Source organism: Lissotriton vulgaris, chromosome 12 (genome assembly GCF_964263255.1).
Source record: "Lissotriton vulgaris chromosome 12, aLisVul1.2, whole genome shotgun sequence".
Taxonomy (NCBI): domain Eukaryota; kingdom Metazoa; phylum Chordata; class Amphibia; order Caudata; family Salamandridae; genus Lissotriton; species Lissotriton vulgaris.
In genome coordinates, this window is record NC_141700.1 from 162310656 (window position 1) to 162328564 (window position 17909).

The following is a 17909-nucleotide window of genomic DNA, read 5'->3' on the forward strand; positions in this document are numbered from 1 at the left end:
CCACCCACAAATGTTGCCAATGACAGGGTCCCAACTTATGATTGGTCAGGAGAAATGATTAGGTCACCTTTACCTCCTAAATTCTACGTTCACATAATGAATATGTAATTTTAATATCCGCCCCCCTGCGTTCATGTTCCCAGGCATAGGAATATGGAAAAACAATGGGTGTATACAGCAGTTTGATACAATGTATCGGAATCAAGGTGACTGTCAGCATCTTCGACAAGAACCTAGGTAGGTTCCCAGGCGCATCTTGCTTCAGGAGCCAGCTGGCTGAGATTTGCTTCTGCGCAGTGTGGGTTTCCCTCATCGCGTGACAGGGTCGGACCGGGTTTCAAGATGGAGTCGGACTCCCATACCCAGGCCCATGTAAGCGTGGTACATGAAAAGTAAGCGAAAACAAATTAATAACGCAGCAAAACAGAACACACTGTACACCATGATCATCTACACTGCACCCCTTACTTCATAATAACTATAGCGGTTAAAGGTTAAGCGAAAATAGATAGAGATGCGAAGCAGCATGGGAAAGCGAGGAGCATGGTTAGAACAAGCGGGCAGGTCAGCTACAATGCACATGAGCAGACTTCTCCCTCCAAATCTGCGAGTGCGTCACATCACATGGGTATGACCGACGCATGCGCAGACTGAATTTCTGTGAAGCGGCCATTTTATAGTATGCAAGCGGTGTTACTGTTAGTAAACACATAGGCAAGCATCTCTGGGACACCCGCGTGTGCTGGAAAAGGGAAGTATTAATGACGAACAGGGTTGTTTTAGTACTATTATAGATTTAATCGAGGTTCACGTGCAGAGCAGGTTGCATTAGGCGCAAACTTCCACTCCATCAGCCTTGTATGGTCGAAAGTCCCTGTCACATTACCCATGTGTCACCCCGCTCTTGTCATCATTCAGACAGATCCAGCATGGTTTCCTGCACAAGTGACTCGCGTCATCATTCCACTAGTAGGTGACCACTCAGCTTTTATGTTACCCCCAGTAAAGGCATAAAGTGATGGATCATAAAGCTCCATGCAGAGGGGTACTTTTTTTTTACTAAAACTGACCATCACCCCCACGACTGTGCAATGATTCACCTAACAGTTGACAGTAGCATACGGATAGCCGTGAGCTACAGGCCTTTTTACCAGCACCTGAAACAGTGGCCTACTGGCTCTCCCTGGTGAATTTACAGTGTGCAGTGACTGTCCACCTCATTTCTCTTGAATGTGAGGTTTTTATGTAAAGAGTGCCGTGCCAGCTTTAGCAGGCCTTTATCAGCACCACAACTGTGAGTGTTGTTGCAAGATTTGCGGCCTCATACTGAGGAGCTGCCCGGATCATGGAATCACTATCACGGCCAAGCTTGACAACGGAGAACACATTGTCACATGGAACTAGATGCCCTTTGTTGATGACTGTGACATCTTGGCAGGTCTGTACACGTCGTTCTTCTTCCATCAGACCCACCTCCTCCTTGCATCACTGTGCCAGTGTATTTTTTGGTGCCCTTGCCTACTCACATTGATTTCCAATCCAGTGGCCTACCAGATATTGAGCAAGACAATTCACTTCAAGAATGAGCCACACACCCGATGGTGACAGAGAAATCAGTATACGTTCACCGCGGCTGTCCCAAAAAATCGACGTGGATATGGGGAAAATGGAATCTTTTTCGGGGCGACGTCTGTGAACCCCCCCTAGCAGACCAGGTATCAGACGATAGCGGCTAATCAAGGAAGAATGGCGAGACAAGACATATACCATAACACATTTCACATAATTGCCACCAGGGGCAGCCTTAGGCATGATCAAGCTGTGCACCTGCACCGGGCCGCCAAACCCCAGGGGCCGCTACGCTAATATATATCCTTAATATAATAATTCTCTGAGGATGGATACATATTTGCGTGGCGGCCCCTAGCAGGGATTTGGCGGCCTCCGGCTCTGTTCCACTTCCAAACACCCTTTTCCCCCCTCTTTACTAACCTCCGCACCTGCGTTCCTTCGGTGGGGTCCCCTACCTACGCTCCCTGCCAAGGGCCGCCATAAGCCTAGAGCCGCCCCTGTTGCCACTGAGGGATATTTGATGCTTATATTTGGATACACAAGATGTGCCACTGTTGAAGGAATATGGATTATAGTAGATGTACACTAATGCATACTTCACTGCAGTATTGTTCGATTGTTGATGCATAACTTAAATTGACAATAACACTTTTTCAGAAAAAAAAAAAAGAATGAGCCACACTTAGGGCCTCATTATGATGGAGGATTTTTCCGCCTCCTCTGGGCCGGGGGAAGCCACCTCCGGCCCGGAGGAGGCGGAAAATCCTCTGCGGACTCACCAAAGACCCACCGCCGCATTACGATGGCTGGTGGGTCTTGGTTACTGTTTGCTGCTTTTCCGCCGCGGTCAGATTACAACCGCGGCGGAAAAGCTCTCATTTGGCTGGCAGTGTCTATCAGACACCGCCAGCCAAATTAGGAAGCATTTGTAAACATGCTTTTCCGCGGTGGTTTTTCCGCCGTGGAAAAGCATGTGTACTTTTGATTTTGGGGGCCCGTTGCAGGCCCCCAGGGTGTTGGCGGGTGGGGGGGGTGCACATGGGGGGTACCTATGGTACCCCCCAGCATTTACTTGCACAAAGCGGCAGGCACCGCGCGGTGCCTGCCGCTTTGTGCATGTAAATGTTAAACATGCACTTTTAACATTGCGGCGGGTGCTGCTTGAAGCAGCACCCGCCGCAATGTTAAATATCCAGGATGTGACCGCCAGGGTGGCGGTCACATCCTAATCGCACATGAGGGAACGCCGCAGCCGATGCGGACGTTCCCTTATCCTCTGGGTTCGCGGACGGACGCAATTCCGTCTGCGATCCTAATGAGGCCCTATGTAAGATCACTATGAACTGTTCAATGCCAGCGTGACCCTGCCTTGAACGATGACTGTGCCATTGACCCTAATGCATCCTCATCGTACCAGGACTGCTTGACTCTACCACAGATGCCTGACTCCTCTTCCCTCTGCCCCCTGCTCTGGTGTGTTAATGCATCCAACGAATGGTCCACTTGCGAGTGCAGGATCTTGCTCAGACCAGAACTTCTTGTTGAAGAGATGCAAGGACAAGTAAACATAAGGCAATACTCGCAAACTACTGAACTTCCTGTGCCATCACCCATGATACAGTTGCTACAGTTATAGAAAGTTGGTACCATATGATAAGGTGGGATTATAGATTCACAGTAACATTATTGCTTTTACTTTGCTATCCAACTTCGGAAGGATAAAAGTTCTATACTTTAAAAAGTAACAGCATTTCCTTGGCAATCCACTTACTGTGTGTTATTTGAATGCACTATATCTGCTGGGGTTCTTCTCCACAGCGACTTTCACAGGTACATTTTGACTGTTTGACACCCTCTAAAAATCATGAATTGAGTTTGCCACAGTATTTGGGTCCTATGGGTCCAGGTACAATTGAAAATACTTGGCACAAGAGTTGCCCAGATGCCCTCAGGTACCATAGTTTTAGGAGAAATGGTCCAGCAGGCCTATGCATGAGGTGTCCAGAATGTCCAGAAATTAAAATCTTAGCCAACACCACTGGTTCAGGGACAATGTTTGTTGTAGTCCAGCAGTTCCTATTTAATGCTCCTGGGCAAGGAATACCCTGTTTAAAGATCACTGCATGCACATTATTTGAGTGCAACTCATGTTTTTACTATTCGTTATCATTGTTTATCATCTTAAAGTTTGTGCATCCTATTATGTTTTGGAAAGCTCAATGACGCCCATTTTTGTGGTGGCAATACGTAGAGCTGAAAAGCCATGGAACAGTAACTGTGGTCCACCCTGGTGCTGAGTTTACAATTTCTGATTGAATCAGTGTGCTTCGTGCTCAGAAGACTTGAATCCTGGGACCCTGGCAAGGTATTGCACTCATATGTGGCACCACTTCACAGCCGCAGAGTGGTTGACTCTTCTGGGGGTGGGGGGGCAAAAATGAATCTCCCATCAACATGGATGACTACTATCCCCATTTCTGGACCATGTTGTGGCTGAATACTGGGACAGGGCTTTATGTACAATTAAGTAGGCCAAAAATGGAATCGACAAAGAATGTGAACGATATGGGGCTTGTGTTACAGCCAGGGCTTTAAGTGGGCCGGGTCTCAAGGGGTCTGAGCACCGGCAGTTTTTTAAAGGGGGCCTCGAAACGGGTCTCTATCGGGCTCTGTTTTGAGCCCTGGCACAGGCTCTCCATTTTTTTTTTTACCGGACTGCAGTGACCGCAGTTTGCTGTCACTGCAGTCAGGACAAAAGTGCCAGGGCGCAAAACAGCCAAATAGAGACCGTTTCAAGCCAGCTAGCACATCGATGTGCGCTGCCCACACTGCTCACTTCTCACTAGTGGAGAAGTTACAGCACGACGGAATGCCAGGTGAGCGGGGTGAGCGTTGTGGGGGAAGGGAAATCCTTTAATGAGAGTCATTTTCTTTCTGAATTTCCCTTCTCTTTCTGAAAACGCAAGAGCAGCAACATTGTGGTAAGGTCACCAGGGCTTTAATTGAAAGCTTTTTCAATATTATATGTAACGAGCCATAGTTGCAGCTTATTTATCTTATGCAACTAATAACCATTGACAAAGCCAATAGTCCTTACTTTTTGTAAGTATGGTGTTACTTGTCTCACATATCTGGATGCAATGACAGAAACACCAAAATACAAGTCGGGCGGCACACTATGCTAAACACAGGTTTTTAGCAAGTGTTTAAAGCCACGCCCCTAATTGCACTAGCCACATCCCTTTGAGAGACCCCCCATTTTTTTTTATCCCACTTAAATCCCTGGCTACAGCCTGGCGATAAGACTGTATCCCTGAAAGTTAATGTTGGTATAGTGATTGAAATGTATAAACGTGTCATCAATAAAAAGGTTAAAAAAAAAATGTGTTGTAGATCGCACTTTTTATTTAGGGCCCTAGGTGCACCTGCCACGTGTTGCCACTGTATGTTTTTGGCCCTTCCTGGTAATTTATCGTGACTGGGACAGAGAGGGAAATTGTGGTTGTGCGCCAGCACTGGAGCAAACATTTTTTAAAGGAGCTGTTCCCCCCACCAGTTTGAGGAAAGTTGAGCAAGAGACTGTCTATGACCCCTAAGAAGATTACAAATGCATAGTAAGCTAAGCTTTCAAGTGTGTGACAACTTCTCTCTCCTATAACAAAGGGACATGCTCCGTGCCCACCCACAGTATCTTGTGTCCATTTCAAGAATGTGACATGCAACCTCAGGAACACCCTCTGATTGGCTGAGGCCTGACTAGAATGAATATGCACCCCAGTAGGTATAATTAATTGTTCACAATCAATAATGTGCATATTTGGATGGGGCCTGGTTATACAGGGACTGCACTGTACAAAAAGATAGATGCACTTTAATTTGGTTGGTTTCTTAAAAATTCAGGTTTGCACATGATTGAGCACCTGGTTACCCTGGCTCAACTCCCAATGACATTGGCTTTGAGCATCTGGCCAAGTGAGATGGAATATCAATTCACCTTTTATGCTTTAAGTGGAGCACTCTGCACCTGTACAAAGGAAAGGGCTGGCCTGTTGCTACCTTCTTCCAAGAGTTAAGGACAGATGGTATGACTGGGTAAGAAAGGCTGATGTTGCTTGGAGTTGAAGACAAAAAAGGAAGCCTTGTGTGTATGCTGAGAGCATGTCCCAATTCGCTGCATGAACCGCAAAGGCTCAGCTGATGTATGCCACAATCCCCTTATTCTCTGTTTTCGAGGGTCTCACTCTTCGTTCTGAGCAACAGCGCCTTGACACCCTAGGGTAGTAGTAAGGGCTCGAGTCGGGGTACCACGCGGGTGGACGGCGTCCCCCCACTTATTTTACCGGGTGGACACCGTCCCCCCTGCCAAACAGCTGGACTTCACTCTTTGGCCTCTCTGAGACGAGATCAGAGCTCACAGCACGCTGCGCACGCGCGGACTTCTCAGATGGGTTGTATGACAATCCATCGCATGCAAAGTCCTCGCGGGCGTTCGCATCGCAGCCAATACATTGCAAAAGCATTTACATCGGCCATTTTTGCATCGCACGTCGTTGCGACGCAAATGCGACCTCAGACTAGGATCGCTTGTCACATCGGCGACATGACATCGCGCGACATTACAACGCGATGTTTCACACAGCCAATGGGTCGGTGGGGGGGTGGGGAGTATAGATTGTGTATATATATAGTGTTGCACACCGTATCTGCACCCATTTGTGGCTGTGCCGTTACCCTGTGGACAGCATTTTAAATCGGTAAGTGTCCAGTAGGCTTGTGTTTTATTTCGTTCTACTTCGTTTCGTTTTTTAATGCCCTTGTGCCCTATGTTTTCATCGTGCCATACCTGCCTATAAATAATATTCCCCAAAAAGCATCTTTGTGAGAAGCTGATCAGAAGCGATCATTTGAGCGTTCACTTCTGACCTATGTTTTCCTGTTTTTAAACAATTGCATTGCAAGAAAGCCAAGTGCTTTATATGGGGGTGAAGGGGCATTCATCTATTTGTAGTAGAAGTGTAAGAAATGGGGGTCAGTAATATAGGTGGCCATCTGTAAGGGGCAGCTGAGGTAGTAACTGGACGATGGTGATCTATCCGATGTAACGTGGGTTTCCCGTGTTTCCCTCGTTTTCCGTGCATCCCAGCCCTACGTTCCCCTCGTTTTTGCGTGCACTGCTTTAGATATCCAATGTGGTTTTAAAGCCAAGTGCTTTATATGGGGGTGAAATTTAAGAAATGGGGGTCAGTAATATAGGTGGCCATCTGTAAGGGGCAGCTGAGGTAGTAACTGGACGATGGTGATCTATCCGATGTAACGTGGGTTTCCCGTTTGTTACAGCCGTTCTAACACTGGTTTCCCGCGTTTTCGTGAGGCCTTCTGGCCTGTGTCCCTCGTTTTTGTGTGACCTCCTGCCCTAGTCTGCGTATGTTTCCGTCAGACCACATGATGCTCGCATATGCGCTGCTTCCCATTTTATGGAAATTGATGTCATCAGCAATTGTGCTCGCATATTGAAATGACATAAATACACATTCTTCTTTAATAACTGTGCTCGCTTTATTGAACGTGTTTAGCATGTCAGCGACTTAAATAAACAGTGTTCTTTTATAATTGTGCTCGCAAAGTGTAAACAGTGTTTTTTTATAATTGTGCTCGCAAAGTAACGTTCTTTTATAATTGTGCTCGCAAAGTGTCAGCATATGCGCGTAAAGTCGATGTCATCGTTAACGATGTAATAGTTAATGCGATGCGTTTGCATGCGTCCTGATGACATGCGATGTGATGACGGGCACGATGTAATTGCCGCGTTGCAATGTCAGCGCGATGCGATGTATCCGATGTAAGGGGCGCTTCCCTCTCAGATGCAATCGCATCTAAGGGGTGAGCGAGGGGAGACAATGAGCCCGATGGTGCAAGCCAATTTTTCTGACGTTACTCCCTGTGGTGACGTCACTTCCTGTGACAGCGTCCCCCTACTTCTTTTTTTAGGACTTGTGCCCTGGTAGTAGAGCACTTTTCGATTTTAAATTTCATTTAAAACGGACCTGCTGCCTGTAAAAAAGAGTTGTCTCCTGACTGGAGCCGTCCGTCGCCTGACCCAAGAGGCAATGAAACACAAACGAGAATATAATTTCCTGTTTCTCTTACCGCGCCAGGACAGTCCCGACTAACAGAGCGCGTTATAAATCAATATATAACATAACATAACCATTTCCTGTAGGAATCAGGGTTATGATGACGAAAGAGCTCAAGTGCCCCATGGTGAACTGCCAGCTCTCGCCAGGCTGGCTGTGTCACTGTTCCACCCCAGCAGCTTGTCCTGAGGACATAGGAGGGCATTTCATCAAGGGAAACATCGCCGCTTTTTCGGCACATAGCACCGAAAAAGCGGCAATTTTTTTATCACCCTATTCACAAGGACTCGCTAACAAGCGACGTTGCATGTCAGCGATCAATATTGCTAATGACATGCAAAGTAGGCGTTCATGAGCAGAACAACATGAGAATCCTTGCTAACACGGCTCCGTAATATTTACAAGCCATGCGGCAGACCCGCAAAGCGATCAAATAACCGCGCTAACCGCGGTTATCGCAGGAATGTAACACCTGCTTTTAAATTAACTTAGGCATACTGATAATGGGAGGTGGATTGCCAGGTTAGGTCCACACTCCCCTATCAGCAAGCTTCTCCTTAGCGATGTGAAATCATCGCTGGATTTCACGCACTATTCCTGATAATCGGACTCTATCGCTGGAATTACAACGCCTGTTAGCAAAACGTTGATAATACTTAGCTAACACGGCAATGTAATCCAGTGATAAAGTAAATCGCATCTCCTTGATATTATGCCCCAGGGTTCATGAGCCTTCCTTGTTACGCGCCTAATGCCATCAATTCAATCACAAAGGTTGCATCACTGTTTTGCTCCACATGTGAAACTGCAACCTCCCTGGAGAGGACCCAATGACCTATCACTGCAGACTGTGCCTAAACATCCCCTGACGCCGTGGAGCCTCTTTGGCTTTGATGGCACTGTTATGGACATATCTGCATAATTCCATCACTTCTCCATGATCAGCACTTTGAACATGAATACCCAGCATTCGGTTTGATGACCACAGAGCCTCACCAGCTCACCGGTACTGCTAAACAGCCAACCTAGAACACAAGATTGGGTGTTTTATTGGCAGAACGCTCTGAGATGATCCCAATTACCGTACCTGCATCACATTTACAATAGCAAGGACCCGGGTCAATAGTGTGCACACTAAGTGTGGGCTCACTGCATATTGACAAGCCAGATTGAGCGACAAATAGGTTAGAAAAGTATTTAACTGTGAAGTTATCACATATTATTAACCTTCTAAAGCAAATAATGAACAGATGATGACGTCATCAATTAGATCATTTCAGTTGCCATTGGTGATGTAATCAATGATGTCATAGAACATGTCATGAGTGTTATATGTGAGGTCATCAGCAGTGTATGGCAAGGGTGCAAGTTATTGTTACATGAGTTAACTATAACTGCTGAATTTAAGTTATTTTTTGAGTTTAAAAAGGTACAGTTTACTTGAGTTTTTCACCTAACTTTAATGCCACTTTAAACATTGTTTTTTTTCAGTGAATTTCTGAGGTGTTTTTAAGGTTAAGTAAGATATTATTTCCATACCTATAACGTTACTTTAAGCTTTGGTTTTTTTCAGTGAATTTCTGGGGGTTTTCATAACGTAAAGTAAGATGTTATTACCATACCTAACTTTGCATGGCGCAGGGTTAGCATGGCCTGCATTCAGGCCATGCACCCAACTCCCAACCCCCTGCGACAGGCCAATCCCAAAAGACATTAAACAAAAAAATCCAATCCCGCTGGAATCTTGCAGGTGCCAGGGGGACGAGGTGGGTCTGGTGGACCTGTGCTGGCTCCCACAGGATTCCTGAGGTATCACAGGGCACCCAAAAATAACTTTTTTGTTTGATTTGACTTGAACGGGCAGGACTTTCTGGGGCACCCCACATGGCCCAGGGGGTCAGAGTATCCCTATTCTGTCCCAGTGTCCTGTAATGCCGGCTGCAACATTTTTGTTCAGGTTGCAGCCTGCCAGTCGGAGAGTGAGCTCCTGTGGAACTAAGGAGCTTCTCACTCCCCGGGGAGGTAGTCAGCCGACAAGAAGAGTCAATCTTAGTCAATCAGATGTCAGATTTTTTTTAAATTAAGTTGTGTGCCTATGGGACTCCTGCAGGGCCGGACTGACTACGGGCGTTTTGGAATGCTGCCGAGCTGGGGGCTGATTTCACTGTGGTGGGGGCTGATTTCGTTGATGGAGACCTACGTGTGCTTTGAAATAAACAAAGCAAAACGATTTTCGTTCAGCACACGCAGGTCCCCATCAGCGAAAGCAGCCCCCAGCTCAGCAGCATTCCAAAACGCCCGGTAGCCAGTCCGGCCCTGGACTCCTGTGAGCTTCCCATGAACTCAACTGTCCAGATAGCTATAATTTTTGTAACCTAAATTTCTCAAAAACTATTGAACAAATTTACACCAAATCACAAACTACATTTTCTAGCTTTCTGCCAAATTTGGTGTAAGTCTGTTCAGTCATGATGACTGTAGCTCTGTTCAAAACTCACTATGGACATTGCATAGGGAACTTGTGTTTAGGAACCCCTCCCTTTTTCTCAGCCCGGCTTGATCGCTCCCCCCCCAACTTTGCAGGAAGGAGCTCAAGTGGAAGAACATTTGTTTTTTCAAAGTTTCGTGAATATTCGTTAAATGATGCCCACGTTATTAGCAAAACAAAAAAAATATTTTCCTATGGTAACTACTCAGTGACTCCCCAAGCCTGGCCTCCATTTTTTAAATTGTTCTCTGGTACTTGGTGAGGGTGGTGGGTGGATGTTTTCCATAGTCCAGTGCTCGCTTGGTACAGCAAATTCTTGAATGCTGCTGTCCAGTACTCACTCCCAGGACACCTCATTGATTTGCATGTGATGTCATGTATGATGTAACACGCTTATCTAAAGGTCCTGAGAGGGATTCTCCAGCTCCACTCATGTCCGTTCCAGGCTCGTGTCAGTGAGTAGGGCAATGGGAGGGGCTACGTTTGGCTATCATGCACCCAACTTTGACCATATTCAATGGCCCAATCCACTTGTCCTGGAAGAAAGGAGGGAGAGATGTGGAAGAGAGGCGGAAAAGAGGGTGAAAGGAACTGCCAAGCTCTACCCATCCTTCCTAAACACAAACCCTCCCATCCCAACAACAGAAACAAATTAACCTGGAGGTGCGCATATGGAGAGAAGGGACTAGGAGGACCCCTACTTCCTCCTCTTCCAAACCCCACTTCCTGGTTTAGTTTCACACAGCTCCCTCCTATCACTATGCTTGTCTGTCTAAGAGAAGCATTGTGAGAGGAAGGAGCAGTGTATCTGTGTCACAGCAAGGCATTGGATGCTGTTTGGATTCCTTCTTAGGCTAAGAAAAAAATCACAAAAGCTCTGTTCTGGGGCTCAGGCTCAGAGAAACAATTCTATAGCCAGATGTTCTTTTGATTTTTTTCTTATTTTAGGAAAACAAATCCAAACGTCACCTGGATTCTTGTTAGGGCATCAACATACACTTCTTTGCCTCAGCAAGGAGCCTGACACTGTTTGGATTTTTTAAATCGAAACAGAGTTTGGTTGCTTTCTGGATCAAATACATGTAAGTGTATGTGGTTCATTCACATGTAGTGTTTCCTCTTTGTTTAAAAGTTCACAATGCTAAGAACCACACATCGAGCTGTGGTTTACAATGGTTTATCTCTGTGCACGGACAATTCACCATGTGCTGATGAAAAATCTCATTAACAGAAATTAGCGGTGAATGACAGCTATGTGTTTCTCAAAGGTACCTTAGAGTCACAGTTTAGGGATAGAGGCAATTTGTACAACTCTGATTTCTGTATTTCCCATCATGCTAGGAGATTCTTAATACGTTTTTCAAGTGTTTTTGTATTAACACTAACTTACAGTAGGAAGCCAACAACATAGATAAATTTAGTAGATGGATGCAAACATCTACCATTCTGCATGCCCACATTTCTTTCAAATCAATCAGCACTCCACAAGTGGGGGAGAGCCTAATGCCTGAGAAAGAAAAGGTCCAAGAAGGCAGTCATGGAAAGTGAAAGAATGTAAGGTGCTATTAGGTTGTGTTTTGTGGGACGTAGGCAGCTGTGGGCCAGGGGATGGCTGCCATCTAGGGAAACAAACCATCCCAAGACATTTCTTGAAACTTTGGCAACCAGGGGAGTTCTTGCATGGATGCCGCCGTTCTTTCTGACACTGAATGCCCTGAAAATATCAAACATTGGTTAAAACAAATCTTTATGTTTGTGTGACAGCAAAAACTCGAACACGTAGTATTTCCTCATGGTGTTTGAGGGAAGTCAATATAGTGTCAATGTGGTCTTCACGTGGTCAAAATATTGGCACTTTTCCTGTACCGGGCAATAGACCACACACACACACAAGTGTGATTATTGTATATATAGTGTATATTTAGTGTATTATTGGGAGAAATATGAGAACATTGGATGAAGCAACTTTTGCTATTTGGTAGAACTTCTGGAGTTATCTGTCACAGAAAAAAAGGAAGATGTTTTGACATTTGCACAGTATTCTGGGTAGCCAAACAAGTTGGGATTCATGCAAGCACATCATCATAGATTCCCGGGGCTTTAGTTTTCAAAAATGTGCAGGGTTGCTGGATGGTCGACACAGGGCCCTACTACCAACAACCTTTGAATCTCCTCTGATCAGAAAACATTCCCTCACGACTTGTGTGTCGATCCATGGTCAAAGCATTGAAAATTCACACATGGCTGATGTCTTGACTCTCAGAGGACACAGGAGAACACAGATGTGGGTCACACCTTTTCAGAAATATGATCTTGTTTTGTGATTATATATAGCTTTTATACGTTCCATATGGTGATGATTTTGATATTTACCTTCAAATTACTCTGATACTATTTAGTGATCTGCGTTTATATTACATAATAGTGCAGACTGCATTCCCTATGAAAAACAACATGTATTTGGTTTTGCCAGGCTCTATGCATTCAGGGTAACATTTCCTTGGTTGGTGTGCGGGGATTAGGTTTCTCCATTGGAGAAGTTCAACAACGTATTGAACAAAGCTGTTTAAAAAAAGATAATATATCCAAAATTGTCATTATATGTTTCGGCTGCAATGATATAGTTATGTGGGGCTTACACCAGTCTACAGTCCTGAATGTGCAACAAAATGTATACATTGTGTAAGTGCACAAAGAGACTTATTAATTTGAGTAACCTAACACAGTTTCAAAAATGCTCTGGCTTGGAGGTGTGCAAGCACTCCTGCAGTAAAAAGTTTAAATGCAAAAAACTGAAGAAATGGTAGTTACTATGCTCTAGAAAATTGTTCTCACACACACTAACATTTAAATGTATATACATTAAGAAATTAAAATTGAAATAAGAGAATAATTCGGAAATGCATCTTAAAACTGTTACCCCTTCCCCCACACAAGAACACACCATCATACAACCAATTCCATTGCGATGCCAAGATGTAGATTCCCACTTGCAAATAAATAAAATGTGCCTGTTTACGAAAGCAGGCAGTGTCAGCTGACAAAGCACAGCTGTACTTGCTTTCAGTAGTTTTAGGTCAGGGCCAGCTTCCCACACCAGTTTTCTTTTGGTTACCTAAGTACACTGAAGTCACAATGAAATGACGGTCATTCTCCGCGAAGATGCGTCGTTCCACTGCTTTTAAGCAGTGTGAAGAGGAAACATAAAATTACAATAATTTTAAGAATTTACCATTTTATGCTCTGTGTCCTGCTGCTTTGAGTGCAGGCGGATGGGCGGGCTGCTCTGCCTTGGAGCAGGGGAGGAGTGGTTTGCCCACTCCTAAGTGTGGAGTGACTGGTTGGCCCTCTCGGGCCATCCAAACCAGTCATGCGCACTTCCCCTTCTCCATGCAGGCTGTATTACCACCTGCATGGAGAACATGCCCACCCTCCAGCCCCTAGCTGAGCTCTGTGTCACTGCACTCAGACCAATCACAATGCTGCATTGCAGTGTTGTAATTGGCTTAGGGGAGAGAGCCTGGCTGCCTGCTTTCTGTTCCTGGAGTTGGAGACAGGAGCGCAGGAGCAGAGACACGGGACCGGCCTAAAAGTAAGTTTATTAATTTATTTTTTATTCTATCTCCCCCAGTGACACCCCCACTCAGCCCCCCCTTGTAACACCTACGGCTCCCCCTCGGGACCCTCGCCCCCCACCTGTGAGCCATGACTGCCACCACTTATGTAAATACATATTGGCCTGCTCTGCTGTGAATTAGTGTACACTGGGTTACTTTTTCCTTTTTACTGTTCTTCTTTTTGCCCAGATACCCGAGTTTGGACCCTTCAAGATCCATTGTCTTTTCGTATACAATCCTTGCAAAACTGCACACCAGATTCACCAACAGCCTCTTTGCACGTGCATGATCTGTGGAGTATGTCCCTCATAAATATTCATGAGGAGTTCATCTACTTAGGTAACTGTGTGTTGTCTGGCAATTGGACATATTTCTGAGCTGTTGCACCAGTTTGTACAATTTTTTATTTATACTACATAAGGCGTTTAGATATTGTGTTCAACAATGTGAACACTGGTATATTTTCCACCTTTTTATGAGTTTCTTGCACCCAAGTAGATGCAGAAGGCGCAGAGGATACATAACATGCTGAACTGTTTCAAGGCTTGACACTAATGTACGCAATAGATTTTCTACTTAAGTAGGTCATCCCAGGAGTCTGATTAAACTCACAATGATTTGTGATTTTACAATGAAAAGCTTTGTTTTTAAAGATTAACTAAATTAAGATTATAAATCTAATTGAAAAGCTAACCTGGGACAGTGTTCCAGTCTCTAGCTCATGTCACTGCCAGGGTGAAGGCCCAGCACAGTGGGTCATGGGTGACTCACCAAAATTGATTTGAAGGTTGAGGTCATACCTGTATTGTTTTAATATTTTTATGGATCCGTCTACCTGCCTTCTTCAGATATGATTGAATTTTGGGAAAGATGGATAAGATGTTTTAAAGATACATTTCTCTAATTTAGCATACAGCCCACTTTTCAGAAGTCTGAGCAAAACGTTAGTGACTCATATGTTATCTGTGTTCTCCCAAATTGTCAGAAAAGATTAGTATATCACCAAGATAGATTGCAATGCAGGAGCCTAGGTTATCTCTAAGCTATTGTGAGTAAACTGCTGGAAAGTAGCAGAGGTGTTGCAGAAACTGAAAGGCAAGATGAAGTACTCAAAGGGCCATATTGTGACATGAAAGATGTCTTTCGTTCGTCTCCTCCTTTAAAACAAATCAGATTATATGCCCCTCGTAAATCAACTTTCGGAAAGATTTTCTCAGGTTTGATTTGATCCAAAAACACAGAGGTAAGTGGAAAGTGGTCATGCGATCCTGACGGTCATAGAACTGAGCTTGCTACGTAGTCTATGCAAGGACAATAGTCCCAATTTGTTTTTTGGATGAAAAGTATTGGTGCTCCAGCAGGGGACCCTGCATGATGTTTGAATCCCTTCCTTAAATTGACATCTAAAACTGCAGCTTCTTTAGGAGTCCATGCATAGAGTCTGGAACCGTTGCTAAAATAATTAGATTTTTAGTACAATCACACAGTATTTGTGGGAATAATTTTTTTGTTAATTTTTTACTAAAACACCACTAAACTCTCTGTAGGTGTCAGGACGAAAACATTTTTCTGATACTGCTTTAGGCTCTAAACAAGTTAAGGGCTGGCTATGCTGTAATCCGCTTCTTGGACATCTTTCGATGAAGCAAACATAACCACATTGCTGACACGCATTAAAAATAGTCATTATTTGCGAAGAATAGTATCCTTTTTCTTTGCTACAGAAAAAAACATGAACCATGCCATGACTGCATCAGCATAAAACAATGGAAATAAATGAAAGAGCACCTAACATTTGAATTTGGTGCAATTTAAAATATATGTTCAACTTACTATTTCATTGTATTACTTACCATATTAGATTAGGAGAGATTGGCATATGGATAAAGGACTTAACTGCATTACACGTATGGGTAGCACATGAGTGATGAACAGTTCAATGTAATTTTGAAAGATATTTTATTATTTTATTGTAATTGTTTTCAATGAAAAAGTGATATTTGTAAATGTTATAAATCACATAGAGCAACTGACTCCTGGGTATGAAGGCATGCATGTGTATGGATATTACTAATATACATAGTTTGTTGCTATAATTTAGCTCTCAGGGACAATTATTGTTGTGTTTTTATCATAATAGCATATGTAATGTTTATCTTTCTTTAGGGGCACTTTACAGATGTTTACTCCCCCACTCACATAAGGTAAAACGAGATACCCTGTTTCATTAAATAAGAGGGGGAGAAGACCATGAGACCAGAGGGAGCTGCTGCTCAGAGAGGATGATAAGGCTCCAGGTTCGGTGGGCATAGCCCTGAAAAACCTGCAAACTGCAAGGTGCAGAATTGCCAGGTACAACTGTGTGTTTGATACTGTTTGCGATTCCCAATGGGGTCGCAAATTTCGAGGCTCATTAATATTAATGAGCCTCTCACAATTTGCGAGCCCATTGGGAATGACAGGTCATCCCAAGTATGGTGGCCTGCTGGGCTCAGCAGACCACCATGTCTGGGACTGTATTTAAATAAAAGCATTTTTTTTATGTAGCCCATTTTCACTTAAGGAAAACGGGATGCATTATTTGAAATTTAATTTTTTAAGGGCAGGTAGTGGTCCCTGGGGCCACTGCCTGTCCTTAAAAAATATTTTTAGAGACTGTCACAAAGTAGAAGGAGTCTTATGAGGACTCCTTCCAAATTGCAACTGCATTACCACCCTCTTGAAGAAGGTGGCAATATGTGAGTATTTTGCTACCGCAATTGCGGTCACAAAACATTCCTACATTGATTAGTGGACGCAATTAGGAAGCGAACGCCCCTTCCTAATTGCGAATCGCGATTCCTAAATAGTAAGTCGCAAATAAATTGCGACTCGCTATTTAGGAATTGCACATGGCCCTGGGCCATTTTGCTAGCGCAAATGGGTCGCAAACCCGTTTGCGCATTCAATTTAGGGTCATACACCTGATCCTTACTCATTACCATTTCTAAAATCTTACCCATTTTTCGCTATTGTGTGACTTCTTTTATTGTCTTGTTTGATTCAATATTGAATCAAGCATTAACCAGGCTACCTCGGGGAGTTAGGTTTTCTGGGCTTGGAGAGGCTCAGTCACATCACACCTGTGGCTCCTTTCTTCCACAGTGTACCATAATGAATCTTTACAAGGGGCATATGGTGGGGAGACCCATAATGTCAGAGATGGACAGATGTGAGGACACTTTGAAATACACTGACAAACTTAATTTAAAGAAGTCATGAACGTGCAGACAGATTGAACTGATTCTCCCCCACAGCTGTTCATTTTGCACCAGTTTTCGTCCCAGATCGCCTACTCCTCACCAAATCCAAGTTGTGCCCTGTCACATATGTCCCAGATTCAGCACATGCATTTCATGGGAACCCATTGAAATATGGTTCCAGAAGTTATTCTTGGATTTTGGTTACAGATTCCAGAAGATTTTCTTGCAGCTTTTTCAAGTAATGACAAAATCGAGTGACAGCAACATAAATATGAAGTTAATCAGTAAAGCTGCGAGCTACACAAAAATGCCTTATTTAGTGTTAAGTGAAATAGCAAAATACAATGGAGCTTGTAAAACGTGTTCTGTTTGTGAGCAATAAAGTAGGCCAAAGCAAATCCCTTTTACCACAGTTTTTATTCGTGTTCTAAATTTGCTTTGAACTGAGTTTGTAAAAGTAATGCATGTATACTGGCAGAACGTAGGAGGACTGTCATCGACTCCATCCCTACAGAATCTGTGCATTTTAAAAGTATTGTTTCTATTTCCAGCATAATAGAAACTGTCACCCTTAACTGGCAATAGAGATAGAAAAAACATTATGCGCTTAGGTGCTTTATATTCCTTGCCACCCTTTCTTTCTGTGCTGATGAACTACAAAAAATAGCGAGGCTGACGACTACCACAACTCTCCTCTAAGGTCTTGAATGTTGCAGAAATGCCATTTGGCAAATGCTTGTACCAAATACCACGCTCATTTCTCTCGCACCAACACCAGACACCCAAATCCGAATAATGCTTAAAGTCATCATACTAGCTAAACCACATGACAGACGACATTGCTGTTGCTTACGCA